The 19,255-nt window shown below is 42.0% G+C and overlaps 1 protein-coding gene across 9 annotated transcripts in view; it reads left to right on the top strand.

Annotated features, from left to right (window-relative positions):
- ERC2 (ELKS/RAB6-interacting/CAST family member 2) overlaps window positions 1-19,255 on the top strand; it is a 1,007,143-nt gene that overhangs the window by 740,593 nt on the left and 247,295 nt on the right. The window lies entirely within an intron of this gene.

Raw genomic sequence — 19,255 nt, forward strand, 5'->3', positions numbered from 1 at the left:
TCTGGACAATCTTTGGCTTGTCCATGGCCTTCCTAAAATATGGCACCCCAGAATGCAGTATTCTAGATTCAATTAGGATAGGGTACAGTGAAAATATTATCTCTAGAGTTTTGTACACTTTCTTCTTTATAAGGCTTAATTTTCTTTTTCCAAGCTATTGACTCTCTCTTTCATAGCTCTCATTTCTTATCATAATTTTTCTTCTACTTCTCTTATTTGGTTTATAAAATCCTTTTTGAGCTCTTCCAAGAGGGCTTTTTTGTCTTGAGACCAATTCCTCTTTTCCTTTAAGGCTTCACATGAAGGCATTTTGACATTGTCCTCTTCCGAGTTTATGTTTTGGTCCTCCCTGTCACCATAGTAATTTTCTATAGTGAGGGTTCTTTTCTGTTTTTTATTCATATTTTATCCTATTTCATACCTTTTAAAATTGAGCTCTGCTCCTGGGGTATAGTGTGCACTGTCTCAAGCTTCTTTGCTGGGAGCAAAGGGCCTGGTCCCTGGATTTCTGCTCTGAGGCCTCAGTAGCTTGCAGCTTGCTCACTGCACTGGAGTGGCCCAGCCTAGTTGTGCTTGTTGGGTAGCAGACACCCCGGTTGGGAGATTGACTTCTGCCTTGGGGCTGGAGGCCTCTCAACTGGTCTGCTGTGCCACTAGCTTGCTGAGCTAGGACCAAGGGTCCTCAGCTGCTGATCTGTGCTGTGGCTAAGAGCCTTCTACTGTGTTTTTTTTTAATATACCCTGAAATCCCTTATACTCATGTCCAATCCAATCCAAGACAGTTACTGGGTATTGTTTGATTAATTGTTCATTCACTAATCTATTTATTATTTATAATTGATTTATTGTTTATTGATTTATGCATCTGCTTATATATTCATTTGCTTAATTATTTATTTCATTTTGTATTTACTTGTTTGCTTGCTGCTTGCTTATTGCCATTAATGGGTTCAGGAGTACCCTGAGGGTGTCAAGAAATGAAGTGACTTGCCCCAAGTCACACAACCAGTAGGTGTCATAGCTAAGATGACATCCAAAAGAGAATGTCAGCTTCCAGTTACATTATTAAGATGGCAGAGACAAAAATGACAACAGCCCCATTTTTCAAGGAGCTTCCATTCTACTTGTGGACCAAGACAGAACTATAACACGTAGACATATAAATATATACATATCTTCAGGAGTAAAAGAAATAGTACTAACAACTGAAGGAACGAAGCAGGGCTTCCTGGAGGAGGAATTACTTAAGTTGGGCCCTGAATAGTCAGATACTCCAAGAGGCAGAGGAGAGAACAGTATTCAAGGGATAGTTTGTACAATGGTGTGATGACATGCAATGACATGTTACATATGTGTTTGGCTGGGATGCAGAATTTGTGAGATGGAGAATGGGGAAGGGCTTTAAATCCCAGGCCTGGAGGCCATAGGGAACTACTGATGCCTTTTGCCCATGGATGTAATTTGATCAGACAAGTTGGTGCAATATTTGGGAATATCCTTTTGACCTCTGTGTGGATGACGACTCTTCAGCTTACATTCCATTAAAACCCTCATATCTTTTTCAGATGAAATGTGCTTCTTTTCCTCTCCTCTCTTCTCTTCCCTTCTCCCCCCGCCTCCCTCTCTTTCTCTCTCCATTCTCCTACCCCTGTCTCTCTCTTGTTTTCTCCTCCGTCTTTAGCCACAGCAGCTTTGTCAATTGTACCCTCTTCCTGCAGTGGTAATACAATGCTCTTCACTACCCCAGGGGAGAGTTGAATATATGAGAATTTGGAATAAGATTGAGCAAAGCCACAAAACTTCAGTCAGTTCAAAGAATAGAAGAAGTAGAGGGCTCTCAGCATAACCGATGGCAGAGACATTTGTCATCTGGAATTTCCCCTAACAAGTCCAGTTGCTCCATTGAGAAGGTATAGGGCACCACATTCCCATCCCACTAAAGTGTGGCTGAGTGTAATGCCATCTTGGTGAGGTTACCAGCAGATGTCTTTGGGACACTGGAGGAAATAGGATGGTGCTATGAGAAGGGCTGGGAGTTTGGAGTCAATAAACCTAGTTTCAGGTCCTGACTTTGCAGCTTAATTAACACATCACCTTGGGCAGGCAAGTCATTCCAATCTCTGGGTTTCAGTTTTATCTATAGGATAATACAACTGGACTTGTCCAGTAAGGTCCCTTATAGCTCCAGATCTCTGCTTTGGCATCTCTTGGGCTGCATTTGTACTAAGACATTTTTAAATAGAGTTAAATTATCTTTACAGTAATAAGTGTGGGGGGAGGGTGATGGAGTAGGTATTAGGAAAGGGCAGTGAGGAATCTTTCAAAAGGGCAAGACAATTCAAAGGTTTTAATTATAGCAATACTCAGATGGCTAAGCAATTTCAAATTAATGGATCAGTAAAAATGTATTCAGTACCTACTATTCATTCACCAGGCATTGGGCTAGATGCTCCTGATACAAAGACAAAGGATGAAATAGCCCTTGTTCTCAAGGGGCTAAAATTTTGTTGAGGGAAGAGTCAAACAACTGGAGCCCATTAAGTCATTCTTTGAAGCCCCAGTTCTCCTGGTCTTCATTCATTTCAATATTTCAAATTTGCTGAGTGAGGTTCAGGGGAAAGTGCTTTGGGCTTGATGCAAGGAGCACCTGAGTTCAAACACTATAATAAGGGGCAGCTGGGAGCAGCGAGGTGGTGCAGTGGATAAATCACTGGCCCTGGATTCAGGGGGACCTGAGTTCAAGTTTGATCTCCGACACTTGACACCTAGTAGCTGTGTGACCCTGGGCAAGTCACTTCACCCTGTTTGCCTCAGTTCTTCGTCTGTAAAATGAGCTGAAGAAGGAAATGACAAACCACTCCAATATCTTTGCCAAGAAAACTCCAAATGGGGCCACAAAGAGTTGGACATGACTGAAAACATCAACAAAATCATGTCATTTTGAACAAGTCATTGAACTATTATGAGGCTTTAGTGACTGATAGTGTTAGAGCTAAAAGCAGGGGTTTGCTGGAGCCAGCTTTAACCAGCTGGCTCAATTGTTCAATATTCATTGTGAGCATTTTTATCTTGGAAATTGGTCAAATGTTTTAATTCAGGGCTTGATTTGTTGTTCATGATGATCTCTAGACTTAAGAAAATAATGTAGATAACATCAACAATGCCGATTAGACTTTAATGTTTTGGGAGAGTTGGTTGTTAAATATTTACCAGTACACCCCTGGGTGGAAGGATTCTTAGAGACCATTAAGCCCAGGAGTTCTGAACCTTTTTTTGCGTGTGTTCTATACTCCTCTGACAACCTGGTGAGGCCCATGGACTCCTCCTCACATTACTGTTTTAAATGCATAAAGTAAAATGTATAAGATTATGAAGGAAACCAAGTATATTTCAATAAAGATGCAATTATTTTCCCCCATCCCACTTCATTGTTGTTTGTCCTTTGTTCTCAAAGAGGACCATGACATTGGGGTGATGTCCTGACTTGCACTTTATTGGATTTAAGTGAGGGAGGGCTGTACAAGGTCACCAACCTCATTCTCTCCTTCAGAGCTCTCTGTGTCCAGTGGCAAGATATGTATCAGGATGAATGAAGATGGCCACAGATTTTTTTAAGACAATTGGGGTTAAGTGACTTGCCCAGGGTCACACAGATAAGTGTCTGAGGTGATATTTGGACTCAGATCCTCCCAACTTCAGGGCCAGTGCTCTATCCACTGCACCACCTTGCTACCCTTTCCCACTTGATAGGCCCATCCAGAGACTCCAGGGTAAGTTTTAGTTTAAGAGCATCAGAAGAGAAAATGAGAACCAGAGAAGTTAAGGGATTTACCCTAATCCATACAGGTAGAGCCATCTGTAAAAATGCGTGTAATAATAATATCTACCTCCCAATGCTGTTGTGAAGTCCAAAGAAGATGATAGATCTGAAGCATGCAGCCAACTTTAAAATGTTATATCAATGTCAGATACTTTTCTGATGAATATTTTTGTTACAGAGACAAGAAATCTCAGGATTGATGGTTCTCACGTGTGTGTTTGTTACCACCTCGACATAGAAAAAAGGGTGTCCACATGAGCCCCAGAAATGCTCTAGAAAAGCCCATTGTCTTGTGCAGGGATGGGTGCAGGGATCTGGGCTTTTTGTGGACCCCCTGAAATCTAGCATCTTGAAAACTTTGGTTTATGGTAAGGCCACAGATGGCAAGAAGTCTTTAAAAAGAAGAAAAGCCAAGACTTTTGCCTGCTCTTCTGAGAGAAATGTTGTGGAAATCCATGAAAGCCAATGCCCTCCTTAGCAGAAAACTGGGAAGCAGAGTGAGATGATTGCTCACTCACTTATTCATTCATTCATTCATTCATTCATTCATTCATTCATTCATTCATTCATTCATTCATTCATTCATTGAGTAAACCTTGATGAAGTCCTTTGGGCAAAGTAGAATACAAAGTTCTTTGCTGGGTTCAGGATAACTAGCATCTATGAGATACTAGAATCTTGAGTGGGAAGGGAACTGGATTGGGAAATGTGGAGTTATGTTTTATAGCTACATTCCTGACCCTTGTTGGATGATTTTTCCCTCTTTGGGGTTATTTCCTTGTGTGTAAAATGTAGGATACCTTGAAAGACAGCATGGTCCAATGAATCAAGAGCTGGGTGTGGAGTCAAGAAGACATGGGTACGGGTCTTATAGGCAAGCATCTATACCCATCTCAGTGATGCAAGGCAACTCACAGATTAATTGGGTTTTTGTTTGTTTGTTTGTTTTTAGTGAGGCAACTGGGATTAAGTGATTTGCCCAGGGTCACACAGCTAGTAAGTGTTAAGTGTCTGAGGCTGGATATGAACTCAGGTCCTCCTGACTCCAGGGCCAGTGCTTTATCCACTGAGTCACCTAGCTGCCCCCACCAATAGTGTTTAACAATTAATCTGTGAGGGGCAGCTAGGTGGCGCTTTGGATAAAGCACTGGTCTTGGATTCAGGAGGACCTGAGTTCAAATCCAGCCTCAGATACTTGACACTTACCAGCTGTGTGACTCTGAGCAAATCACTTAACCCTTATTGCCCTGCAAAAACGAAACAAAAAAACCCACCACTATTGGTGGAGGCAATTTCCATACTGGGAGTTCCCTTCACCGTGAAATCACTTGCCTTACCTGTGTCACTGATTTGTTGAGATTATATATGCAAAAGCAATTTTTAACCTAAAAGCACAGCGTAAATGTCCATTGTAGTCATGATTAATCAAAAGTTATTCAATTCAGCAAACTTTTTGAACTACCTGTTATGTTTAAGACACTCTCTTGTATAGCCAAATCAAAATATTATAACATCGTGGCAAGTTGGTTTGCCCAATTTGATTTATTTTTCAAACTTTTAAAAATTACATTTTTTATAATTTAATGAGTATTTATTGTCTCTTTTCTACTTCTAACTCCCAGTAAAATAAAAGAAAGAGAAACAAAACCATTGTAACAGATGCTATATGGAAATTGACAAAAATAATTAGAAAAAATATGAATTACTCATGGTAAGATAAATCAACATCACAAAAATGACAACACTATTTAAGTTGATGTAGAGGCAGCTGGTAGCACAATAGAGAGAAAATCAAGAAGACACAAGTTCAAATCCAGCCTCAGATACAAACTGTGCAATCCTAGGCAGGTCACCAACTCTGCCTCAGTTTCCTCAACTATAACATGGACATAGAAATAGCACCTACCTTGGAAGATTGTGAGGAGCAAATGAAATATTTGTTTGAAGTGCTTAGCACAGTGACTGATCCATAGCAAGTACTAGATAGATACTTATTCCCTTCCCTTCCCCTTAATTTACTTATTACATTCCATGCCAATTAAGTTTCCAAAAGATGATTTTATAGAACTAGAAAAAATAATAATAAAATTCATCTGAAGAAAAAAAAAAGGTGAGAATCTCAAGTCCCTCCATACCAGATCTCAAACTATACTGCAAAGCACTCATCATCAAAATGATTTGGCACCTATTAAAAATGGAGAGGTCAATGGGTAGACCAGGTTAGGTATCCCACATACAAAAACAAACCATCCTACTAGCCTCCTATTCAATAAACCCAGTGACCCTAATGACAAGGCTAAGGAATTTCCATTTTCTCCTTATAACATCTTTTCTGCTTATGTATCTCTTGGATGGCAAGCTTTAGTTATTCCAGTGCCACTTCTTGTTTCTGTGTTTGCAAACACGAGCTATGTGACTTTGGGCAAGTCACTTCCCCCTGTTTGTCTCAGCTTCCCCATCTGTTGTTGTTGCTCATCTGTAAAATGAGCTGGAAAAGAATATGGCAAACCACTCCAGTATCATTGCCAAGAAAACTCCAGATGGACTCACAAAGACTCGGACACGACTGAGATGACTGAACAACAATGACAACAACAGACCCTTAGGGAGCCTAGAGATGACTCCAAATGTGGCTGCTCTGAATATTTTTAAAGAATGAGCAATGCAAGGTAGGGAGAATATAAACCCCAGATCTATCTCATTGTACGGTAGAAACCTCCTGTTTCTGTCTACACCAACATGATACAAACGTCAATTAATTATTTATTAAACACCTACAATGTGCCAGGCATAGTGCTAAGCCCTGGGAATGTGTGTGTTATATACATATATACATGTGCATATATATTGTATGATTTGTATATTACATATATGTGTACATTATACATCTAAGATTCTCTGTCCTCAAAGAGCTTCTCTTCTACTAGATTTTTTTTTAAAGTACAAAACCCTGTATCATTTTGGCTAGGGTATCTGTGGAATTGCCAAAAAATGTAAATGCTAGTAAGACTTCCGCAGGATGCTTTGGAGAAAGAAGAAAAATCAAAGCTGATATTTTAAAGAAGAAAAAAGAAATGCCCAATGGATTTTCTTTTTAACCAAACCCAAGGTACTTCGAGTATTTTGATTTATCTCCATGTCAGATACAGCAAGCAAAGATCCCACTTGCCTCTTTCCATCTGGGGCCTGGTCTGCTGAACAATGAAATGGAATGGACCCAAATGTGATATTACAGGTCTTTAAGAGTGTTTAGTCATTTGACAGAAAACATGAGGTTTAGCATCATTTCCAACATTTTCCAGATTGCAGGTGGACAGAGTGCTTGGGCCAGAGGAAAAGTGAGGGTGGGGCCCTGGGCCCCAGCACTTGGCTCTTGGGTGCCATATTCTCTATCTACTTAATGAGCGCGTTCGCCCATTAAGAGAAGACTGTTGGTATCGCCCATGAGCACATTTTCAAGACCGGATTAAATACTACCCAACTTCATGTGGCTTTTGTCTATGAGCCAGGATTTCATCCCCAAGGAAGGACTGACTCAGCTTACTGTCTGTGTGATAAGGGAAGGGGAGGATCCTGGGGTTAGGTTGTAGAGCAGGCAGAGAGAATCTCTGAGGAGCACAGCTTATCCTCATTTCATGTTTTGCTATATCCTAGCTGGACTGAAGAACACTCCAGCAGAGCCTTAGAAGTCGGAGCATAAATTATGTCAGAGCCTTGCACGATGTTGTAATATTTGCTAATCCTTATTAGAGATGGATAAATTCTCATGGCTTAATTTGGCATGTTGGGCCTAGCCCTTCAACCTCTCTTCAGGGACCAGAAAGGAAATATACAACTTTGCTGTAATTTTTCTTTCATTTCTCCAGAAAATGACATGGTTTTTATTGTGACCTGGTGGAAAGTTTGGGGAGCCTGGGCCTACTCAGCCTCCATCCCCATCTCCCACCCCCCAAGCTGAGGTGAATGGACTTGTTGAAATAAACCAGAATATTGAATGCTCACAAATATTTTCCCACCAAAAAATGTTGTTGAGCAAATGTGTGCTCTGTGACCAAGACTAACAAATTAAGGAAGTAGAAATGTAGCATTTCCCTCAGGGGTTGGGCTGGGGGTGGGTGGGGAGAGTTCTGAGTGACCCCATTTAGGGGAAATTCATCTATGTATAGCAGGAAGGAACCTCACCAGCCAGACTCCTTTGTTGAACCCCTGGGGAAAGTGAAATCCAAAGAGTTGTGTTTTATGCAAGGTCACCTGCATAAGAAGTAATGGTGGCAGAATTTGAATTTATGTCTTTTTACTACAAATCCAAAGCTCTTCTCATTTCACCAGATAAAGGTATAGAGACAGCTAAGTAGCACCATGGATGAAGCACTAGACTGGGAGTCAGCATTCTGAGTTCAAATCCTGCATCAGAGTCTTAATATCTGTGTGACCCTGGACAAGTCAACTGACCTCTCTCAATTGTTTTTTTAATCTATAAAGTGCAGATGATAACAACGGGAACTGCTTTACATGGGTCTTGTGAGGATTAATACCATTTTATAGTGCTTTCCAAAATTTAAATTGCCATTTAAATATTGTTATTGTTGTGAATATTAACACTATGGACCTCTGTGGCCTTTAGTCTCTCCCCGCCCCTTCAATTCCAGACAGGGCTATTTTACCTTGTAAAGCGAAAGCCTTAAAGTGAAATCTCCATGCTCTCTTGCTAGGTCTCCCCTAGGTACATGGGAAAGCCAAGGCACCTCCCATCTCCCATCCCACATCCCACATCTGTTTCTGTTTTGGGGTCCAGAATGCACAGATGATAACAGATTTCTCCTTTTTGCCTCTGAAGGGCTTTGTCCTGAAAAATGGTGTTTGTCGGCCTCATTGGATTCCTTGAGCAAAGATGCTGGCTTGTTGTGTGTTATTTTAACATCTTTTAACATCATTCTGTGCTCAGCAAATCCGTTTGGAGATCATTATGTCTGGGCTGGTCCAGCAGTTTTGATCGAGTCTCGGGGCTTACTGGATCACCTGGGATTGCTGCTTTAAAAGGATTTCAGTAGAATTCCTTGTTCTGGTCATAATTTCAGGTTTCCTGGCGATGATTTGGAGAGGGGGAGGAGAGGCAGAGAGGTGGAGTTCTATAGCTTAGGATCCTCTTGGGGAAAGTCGCATGAATGATCCGTTGGGAGAGCCCAAGTCATTGTTTCACAGGCCTCCTGGGGTTTTGTCAGCAGAACAGCCATATAAGAAGACGTGGTTCTGCTCCAGCCCCTACCAGTCCAGGTCGGAGCCAGCTCCAAACTTAGGCCCCAAATCTGCTCATGAAATTCTGATGAAAACTTTAGTCCTCATCCTCCAAAGTCACATGATGTTAGGAACAATGGGTGGAGTTTCTGTGGACACAGCAGGGGGTAGGAAAAATGGCCACCTCTTTGCCTATTTGCTGTTAGATTTTAGCCTATTGTTCAAATTGCCTTGATTGGCCTGGGGTTAAGACTTGAGTCTATTTCTTTAATCGATTGACCTCTAGTAAGTATGAGAAAAGGACAACTAGGCAGCACAGTGGATGGAGCGTTGGTCTCGAGTCAGGGAGACACCTTCTTAAATTCAAATCTGGCCTCAGACACTCCTAGCTGTGTGACCCTGGGCAAGTCACTTCATCCTGTTGGCCTCACTTCCTCATGAGTACAGTGAGCTGGGAAAGGAAATGGCAAGCTACTCCAGTGCCAAGGAAACCCAATGGCGTCTTGAAGAGTCAGACACAACTGAAAAATGACTGAACAACAGCAACAATTATGAGAACAATTAAGGGTAGGAGGGTTTGGACCACAAGAAAAGACCACGTCTTTTCTTCCCGCAGCGATCCATTAATGCAGTCCTAGAATGCTCTGGCTATAAAGTACTGCACTTAAGTCAGGAAGACCTGACTTCAAAACCCACCTCAGAATGAATAAGACTCTAACCCTAATGGAACTGTGACCTGCCCCCAGCCCCCTAATCTCCTGGCACCGTTCCCCTGCCTCAGGGAAGGAGCCATAAAGACCCCAGGCCACATCTCACCTCCAGCACTAGTTGTATTATCCTAGGAAAGTCAGTTACATGCAGTCTGACTCAGTTTCCTTATCTGTAAAGTGGGGCTCATGACAGCCTCTATTGCAAGGCTATTGTGAGTATAGAATGAGATTGTGTATGTCAAATGTTTTGCAGATGTCAAAGAACTATAGGAATATTAGCTATTGTCGGTGGTGGTATTGTAGGAGTGCAGAATAAATGAGTTACCATGTTTCAAACTTTAAATACTATAGGCATGCTAGTTATTTCTGTGATTAAATCCTTGTTAACTGATTGACTGACTGACTGACTGACTGACTCTTGGTAAGTATCAGAATCTCACTGAGCTTCAATTTTCTTACCAGTACTAGGAGGATACTGAGGCTTGACGTGTGAGGCACTGATGAGATGTGCATGAGGTCCTTTGTAAACTGTGGAGAACCATAGACAAATGATATTCATTGTTGCTTGTGTTGACTCTAGTGAGCTTGGAAAAAGGAATCAACTTTGGAGCAAAATCGTGGGCAGCTGTGAGCTTACCCAAGCAGAGGCTCAGGTCTTCCCCCCTCAGCTCTCCTCATCACTGATTGGGTTCAAATATAGCACCTACCTCTTTCTGAGGCAAATCCCCCCATCTCTGAGGGTCTCAGTTTCCTCCTCTATGAAATGAGGTGTGTGTGTGGTGGGGTTTCAACTAGCTGTCCTTCGTGGTCTCTCATAGCTCAGAATCTAGAATCCCAAAGACAGCCCTGAGCTTTTCTAAAACACAAACGTTCCTCAACACCTCTGGGAGGCAGGGAGGAAGTTGCCTCACTTGGACAGATCCCCAGGGAGCAAGAGAAAAAAACAGGACCTGGAGAAAGATGAAATGCTATGTTCAGGATCACTCAGCACACACCGGGAGATAGGAGGCAGGAAGAAAAATTGGCCTTTTTGGGGAGTGTGTAATAACATACAGAGCACCACTTTCAAGAAGCTTAATGTGATACCTGCAGACTAATCAGAGAAGGTCATGGGTCAGGAGATGGGCAAAGGGCGAAAATGTACACATATACACACTTTGTTCATTCATATGTATAAGTATGCGCATATATATGTATAAATATGCACTTATAGACATACATATACACATACATTTATAGAGATATACACTGTGTATATACATATATAAATATGCACATATCCATGCATACATGTATACACATACACATTCATATAGACATAAATTTGTGTATTCATACATATATACATGCGCATGCACACACATACATGTATACATACATATTTCTATACACATCTGTGTGTATATATACCTAGATGTATATGCATATACATATACATAAGCATACACATATATGTACACATATGTGAAGCAGCAACGGAATTCTTAGTCTTTGAAGATGTCCTTCCCGTCATTTCAAAGAGAATTGCAAAAGCTCTCAAACAATTGAAATCCATACTAGTTCTTAAAATATGCATGTGGCATATCAAAATATCAAAAAGGGGAGGGACCCCAAGTTCAGCCAAGCCAAGATAGCGTGTGGCCAATCCCACAAAGCTGGGAATCGCTGAGGCAGTCAGCCTTTGTTACTGGGGGCACATCTACAGATTTAAGCTAAGAGAAGGAAACGTGGCTGGATCCTTGATAAGGGTGTGAGCAGGAAGACCAGCTGAGGGCTCGAGGAAGTCATGGCAGAAAAGGAGTGAGGATGGAGGAAAGATAACCCTGTCAACACAGACCACCTAATCTTTGGACCAGTGAAACAATAATAATGATAAAGAGATAGGGTGGCCCAACAAGTGTTGAACATGAGGACCTCCAGAGCCCTGTCCTAGGCACAAAACGGGGCATACAAAAGCAGCACAGGGCGAGTTATTGCTGCCTTCACCCTTCCATATCTTGTTTGTGTGGGTTCACATGCTGTCCCTCCCAACTGACTGGGGGCTCCTTGGGACAAAGGACTGTCTTTTGCCTTTCTTTGTATGCTTAGCACAGTGCCTGACACATGGTAGGTGCTTACTAGAGAAACCATGATTATCTTAAGAACAGAGGCATAGAAACCAACTTCCTTTCCCACCTCCTATATATTATGGAGAAGTCACATTCTAAGGAATCAATTACTGCAGAGTCCACACTGAGCCCATGTACAATTGAGAGCCTCGGGTAGAGAGGGAAATGTTATCAGAGGTCATGGAAAAGACTTATAACAAGGGCAGGATCAAGGAGACTTTGTCCCTATGTGCTCAAATATGGAGGCTTCCTTGCTTCTCCCAAGCTCATCCCAGGTTATACTTCTCTCTCTCTGCTTCCCCATAAGGTGCACCCCAAGTCCACAAACCTCCCCAGTGATAGCCAGTAAGAATCATAAAGACCTCATGGCATCCCAGGGTATGGTTACTTCTCCTGGGAACTATATACCAGGTGGCTTCTCTACCAATGCTCCCCCCCCAAAAAAAAAATCCAAGACATGTCTGTTTCAAATTCAGCAAACAGTTTTATTAAGGTGCTTTAAGGATTGCAACTCCCTTTACTTGTGCTATCATGATCCTCATGATGACCCCATGTGGCAAATACTATCATCACCATTGTACAGATGATGCTAAGAGAGGTGAAGTGACTTATCCAGGATCACACAGTCATTAAAGGTCTGAAGGTAGATTTGAACTCAGATCTTCCTGACTCCAGGTCTATCCCTCCTACTTTGTCAAGTATGGAAGGTTGGTTGGAAAAAAGTTATTTTTAGCCTGACTTGAATGAAGAGAGGCATGTGAATTGGCAGGAAAGGGCATTTCTGATGGAGTGAGCAGATGTCCAAAATGATGTGCCGATGTTGGTGCGGTACAGGCAGCTTCATTTGGAGACATTCTACGGATGGGAATTATAGGAAAGGAGATATTACCAAAAGCTCTCCTCAAACAAGGCCAAAGGTTTAGATTGAGTCTGACCTTAGGGAAAACTTCCTAAATTTTGTGATTCCAAAGTAGGATTAAAGTATCACTAAAAAAGCATTAAGTCCTCCTCATTTTAGGCCCTCAAACAATAAGGGACTGTGTAGACTGGAGTTTATGGTGACAGGTGATTGATTCAGTGCTGAGATTCTGTGGTTCTGTGGTTTAAGAAGACATGGCAAGGAGGGGATTCTTGTGTTCAAGGATTTGAGGGACTCATGAGGATGAGAGAGCTGACTGGTCCTTCTTGGCTCCAAAGAGCAGAACCTGGAACAACAAGGAAGCACTGGGGCAGCATGACTAGAACATGTGGTCACGGGGATCTGGATTCCAGTCCTATGCCCCTGAGTAATCACTTAATAGCTCTCTGCCTCATTTTCCTCCTTTCTACAATAAGGGCTATTTGACTTGATGACCGCAAAGGTTCCTTTCCAATTTTGAATTTACTCTCCTCTAAATTGCATAGAGGTGGTCAGTCACTTATTATACATTTATTATTTGCCAGCCACTAGGCTTCAAGTCACAAATGAAAATTCTGCCAAATGACTTGAGCTACCCACAAGTGAAATGGGCTTTATTGGGAAATAGCACGCTTCCCTGTCCTATGAGGTCTCCCAGCAGGTTTGCTGGGGATTTTTATTGCATACACTCTTTATAGCATGGGTTATCTTGGATGGCTGCTAAGGTCCCTTCTGATTCTAAAAACTGATGCAAAAGGTAATTGGGGGCTTCTGGAAGTTCTGGAGCAATGACGTGACATCATATAAAAAGTCATTACTGGGGCAGCTAGGTGGCGCAGTGGATAGAGCACCGGCCCTGGAGTCAGGAGGACCTGAGTTCAAATCCGGCCTCAGACACTTAACACTCACTAGATGTGTGACCCTGGGCAAGTCACTTAACCCCAATTGCCTCACTAAAATAAAAAAAAAAAAGTCATTACTAAGGAAACTCAAGGCACGCTTCATGATAATATACACAATTATTTCTTAAGAGATTTCTCCATAGGAAGACTGTCTTCTGTTTGTATCTATCTCTTACATAGGTCCATGGGGCTTGGTGCCTGTCTATACCTGGCCCTGTGTTAGATGTGTAAAAATGACCTTTAACACAGTGAAGACCACTGCCTGCCCTAGGAGTGGTCAAACCATTCTCCCCTCAGTTGCTTTACCCCAAAGGAAGGTTACACGGAGGTTCTCAACATTTTAGCTGAATATGCTGACCCAAGAGAGGCAGCATGGTGTCTTGAGTATTGCTCCTGGAGCCAGAAAGACTGGAAATAAAGTCCCACCATCTGTTGGACACTAGACAGATCACCTAACTTCTCAAGCTACCCTCAGAGTCTATCTATTATGAATGGGTTGCAAGGTGTATTGATGGAAGACTTCTTACACCAAGAAAACCATAGATATTTTGCTATAGTAAAATCTAGTTGCCCCCATATAGATTTCCTGTGTTTTACCTCCATGAACAAAGAGAGCTTCCCATAGATGCTACCACCCATTTGAGTTCAAGATTTGAACTTCTTACCCTGGAAGATAAATTTATAACAAAGTATTGCATAGGGGACTTAAATAGCCAAATGGTGTGGTTGACTCTCACTTGGCATTTGGGTACTAAGGACCTTATTTTGCTACCAGACTTTCCTACTTATAGCTACTCTTACATAATCATTATAGTCCATTATCATTTTAATGAGTTATTTCCTGAAATGGTTTAAAAAAAATCCAAAGAGAAGCCTGCCATTGGGCTTCCCAAGCTCATTTTCTTTTTTATTTGTTATTTTTTTATTTCATGGGACCTGGCCTGAAATTTCCCCAGGCAGAGGCTGATTCTGGGCCTTAATTATGCTTTTGAACCCACTTCTTTGTGTCTATGTTCTTAGAGTCCATGTTTCTCCATAATTACTAAGTTCGGCGTGTGGGAATGAGAGAAATACTTGGAGCACGATTTGAGCCTATACATTACTGTAATGCTGTATTATTACAAGATATTTCCTGCAATCGGAGCTGTACTATTAACTCTCGACTTGAAAAGATTGGGGAAAGACAAATTCCCTATCTTGAGCCCGCAGAGGGGAGCTCAGAGGGAAGGTGCCCCTGTCGAGGGTGACCTCATCCTGCCCGTTTTGAGCCTTGGCTTTTGGCGCCGGATCTCCAGAGCTGAACCTAATGGGCTTTCTGCTTTGGGTTGTGTCTATGTGAAATGAGAGATCCGGATTCTTAACTTGCTCCCCCCTCCCCACTGGTGTGTAGACAGGGCCATTGTCTCAGGTCAGATTCAGGGAGGCTTTTCCTTCTGGCTTTGAGAGAGTCCAGGCATGATCACATCGTTCTCATAAAAAAAAAAAAAAGGAGAAGTGCTTGGCCACTCAATGTGTTGACATTAACATAAGAGATTTAAAATAATAAATAGAATGAGAGGCTTAGAAGTGTTTCTGCCAGTGTCCAGGACCTTCATTTAATCCTGGCCTTGGGTGAAGTTCATGAAAAGTAATTCAGATTCCTAGGGGTCCCAAAAGTATGATTAAGAAACTAGGCAATTTCTGGAAAGGCTTAGGACTGTAGAATTTAAAGCTGGGAGGGATTTCAGGGGCCATTTAGTGGAACCCCATCATTTTTAGTTGAGGAAATCAAGTCCTCGAGAAGGGAGGTGACTTGCTCCAGGTGACCCCAATAGTACAATAACAGCTTGGATTTGAACCTAGGTCCCCTGGCCAAGAACCCAGTTCTCTTTCCTGCACCATACTGATTCTTAGTCACAAAACCTTTTATTCCCACCCCTCAGGATCATAATGCCTATTTTCTCATTGCTGTCCTGGGAGATGATTTTTAATCTTAAGGTTATTTAGTAGAGAATGAAGGATCTTAATCTCGTTTGGGTTTATGGGGCCATTCTTAATTGCTGGACCAATGGGCTTAAAGATGAAAAGGACTTTAGAAACTCATTGGACAAATGAGGAAATTGAGGCCTAGAGAGACTTAGTGACTTTGTCCTAGGTCACCTAAATAACTGGTGGCAGAGTTAGAATGTGAGCCCAGATCCCCAAATGGGGTCACAAGGAGTCAGAAATGACTGAGCAGCCACAAAGCTTCTTACTCCAAACCTAGTTGTATTCTATGACCTCTTAAGACACCTCTCCCCCACCTCTAAGTAGACTATGCTAGGTAGTGTATTGGTTTGAGACCTACTCTACTGTCTTCTGAGTGATGGTTTTATGGAGGGCTCAGCACAAGCCTCAGCTCTTCCAGGAAGCCCTTTTTGTTTATTCCAGACTGGTCTGTAAGTCAGTCAGCAAACATTTATTAAGTGCTGACTATGTGCCAGACCAGTCTGGTCTCTCCCTTTTCTGTTTAGCCCTGGATGGATGAGCTTGGAACCCTGATGGGAATTACAAAGAAGTAGAACTAGATTTGATGTCAGGGGCAAGGGGAAAAGAATGGAATAAGCATTTATATAGCACCTACTGTGTGCCAAGCACCACGATAAGCATTGGAGATACAACAAAAGGCGAAAACTGTGTTGCCCCCTCAAAGAGCTTATGTTCTAATGGGGTGCACAAACCATATACACCATAAATGTAGCTTTAGGGGGAAAGGCACTAACAGTAGGGTAGACCAGGAAAGGCTTCCTGAAGATAAGCATGCAGGAAGGAGGCATTTATTAAGCACTTACTGTGTAATAGGAAACATCATAAATATGAGCAAAAGAGACAGTCTCAGGGGCAGCTAGGTGGTGCAGTGGATAAAGCACTGGCCCTGGATTCAGGGGGACCTGAGTTCAAATCTTGCCTCAGACACTTGACACTTGCAAGCTGTGTCACCCTGGGCAAGTCACTTAACCCTCATTGCCCCACAAAAAAGACAGTCTCTACCCTCCAGGAGCCTATAGGAGAATAATAACACATAAGTGGGAGCCAAAAAAAGAGGATAGAGAGAAGGTGTAAGACAATTGAGAAGATAGGAAGAAGCCATGTTGGGAAGATCATTAAATTCCAAACAGAGAACTTTATGGTTGATTCTGGAGGTAACAGGGAGTTAGTGTAATCCTTGAGAAGTGGAGGTGGGGATAAGGGTGATTTGGTCAGATCCTGTTTTAGGAAAATCACCATGATAGGGGTTTAGTAAAAATTTGTTGAATTGAATTAAGACATTTGAAGGGTTTCCATGTGGGAGAGATACCAGGCTTCCCTCACCTTCCCTTGACCCCAGAGGGCAAAAAGTAGGACCAATGGGTAGAATGTGCAGTGAGAAAACTTTAATCTTGGTGTCCAAAAGGGAAAAAAACACACACAAAAAACCTTCCTAGTAATTCAAGGACCCAAAAAAGGAGTTTACTGTCTAGAGAGTTGGTAGGCTTCCCATCATTGGAAGTATTTAAGGAAAGACTCAGTGACCAATTATCAGGAATTTTGTGAAGGTGTGAAGGGGAGTTCTGTTTCATGGGCCTTATACTGGAATACCACTAAGTTGCTTTCCGTCTCTTGGAGTCTTTGATCAATAATCATGTCCTTGACTTTCTCCCAATAATCAGAATCTGGGATAAAATACAAGGTACCCAGGCATTGAAAATCCTACCCATCTGGCTCCCCCTATCTCTTATTATTCCTTCAAGCACTCTCTACTCCAGGCAAGCTGTTGCAATAGCTGTTGCCCAGTTATGGTATCTCCATGCCTTTGGATATGTATGGAAGTCATTCCTTTTTCCCTTCTGTCCCTTAGAGTCCTTTGATTCCTTTTAAGTCAGGTTCCTATGGCTGCTGCAGGGGACTTTCCTTCATCCATGGTTTCCTCTCTACTATTAGCTTTTTCTCCCAACTGAAATCATTTGTCTGATTTAACGTTCATATTAATTTATCCACGTCCTCCTTTTATCCTCTCAGTATAATGTCTTGCACACAGGAGATACTAAATAAATGCTTGTTGAATTGATCTGAAGATGGAGTCAAGATTTTCAATGAGAATGAATTTTCTCAAATGTCTTAACATCCTTGAACCTCAGCTCCTCAACTATAAAAGGAGAGCTCTGGACTTGGTGGTTTCTGGGGTCCTTATTGACTCTCTGATGTGAATTTGTTCAGAGCATCATGTGATAGTATGTAAGTGATATAGAAATGGTCTTGTTCTTTTTAAATAGCAACTAAGAAACTCATGTTGCAACAGCTGAACTTCATTCTGATTTTACTTTGGTTGAGTACTATTATTTTTTAAAACTATATATATATATATATATGTATATATATATGTATATATAGACATCTATAGACAGATCCATACATGATATGTATATATACATACATAGATACACATACATACAGAGAGAGAGAGAGAGAAAGAGAGAGAGAGATTCTGTTTTGATTTACTCACTGTCATTCTATCTACAGGTCTAGACTTGATTAGTATAAGGAATTGTTGATAAGGAAATCTGTGCTTCCGAAGCAGATAGGCACCTGCTCTTCTTATAGAGTTGCCTGGTGCGGGGGTGGAGAACAGATACTTAGAGGTTAAGTGACTTGCCCATTGTCACACAGCTGAGACTCCACAGGGGTGGGATTCGAATCCAGGCCTTTATAACTTTGAGTCCAGCTCTTTATGTTACAGACACTGGTATGAACACAGGCCCCACTCTGCACCCCACCACATACTTCTCCCAAATCTGTCTTATGAAAACACTGAGTGTGGCCTGTAATCATGCTCTCAGTCATTATTTTTCAGTGTCTCCCTCTATATTTTTCCTTTCAAAGAGATCTCATTTTAGGGGTGTGGGCTATATTTGGGCGTGGTCTCCAGACCATCTGTGCTAAGCCTATGTCCTAAAAGGCTTTCTATGTATGGACTGTGTGCGTCTGTTTGCAGACCCCCACATTTCAGCAGTGACCACTAGGAAATTGTCCCTCCCTGGAATATGGTGGTTTCCTTGGTTGGTGCACACCCCATTAGTATCCATAGCAATGGAGGACCCAGCATTTTTGCCACCCAGCCCTGGCTCCTGCTTTTCTTGAAGAAATATATTCTACAGCTATGGGTGTTATTATCATTCAGCCCTGGAATAAGTAACCAAGAAGACATCTAATCCCATATCTTTTACAAGTAAAAGTAAGGAAGAATAGATAGAGACTCGATGAAATCAACAGAGGTCTGGTCTAGCTTAGTGGCTAGAAAGTTGGACTTGGCTCAACTCCAATGCTTAAAGCTTACTAGCTCTTTGACCCTGGGCTCACCCTTTCTGAACCTCTGACAAATCTTTCAGACTTACCCACCTACTATGCTATAAATGGGTTATGAATAGCCTTGGGAAGGAAAGTGCCACATAGCTGACATCCCAGGTCCTTGATATTCTGGCCAAAGATTCCCAGACCCAAAGACTCTAACCAGAAAGAACATGGAGGATGATCAGTCATCCTTATTGGAACAGGCCCCCAGGCAATTAGGGCTTTGAGCCTTTTGT

This window comes from Dromiciops gliroides, chromosome 1 (assembly GCF_019393635.1).
Source record: "Dromiciops gliroides isolate mDroGli1 chromosome 1, mDroGli1.pri, whole genome shotgun sequence".
Lineage (NCBI taxonomy): Eukaryota > Metazoa > Chordata > Mammalia > Microbiotheria > Microbiotheriidae > Dromiciops > Dromiciops gliroides.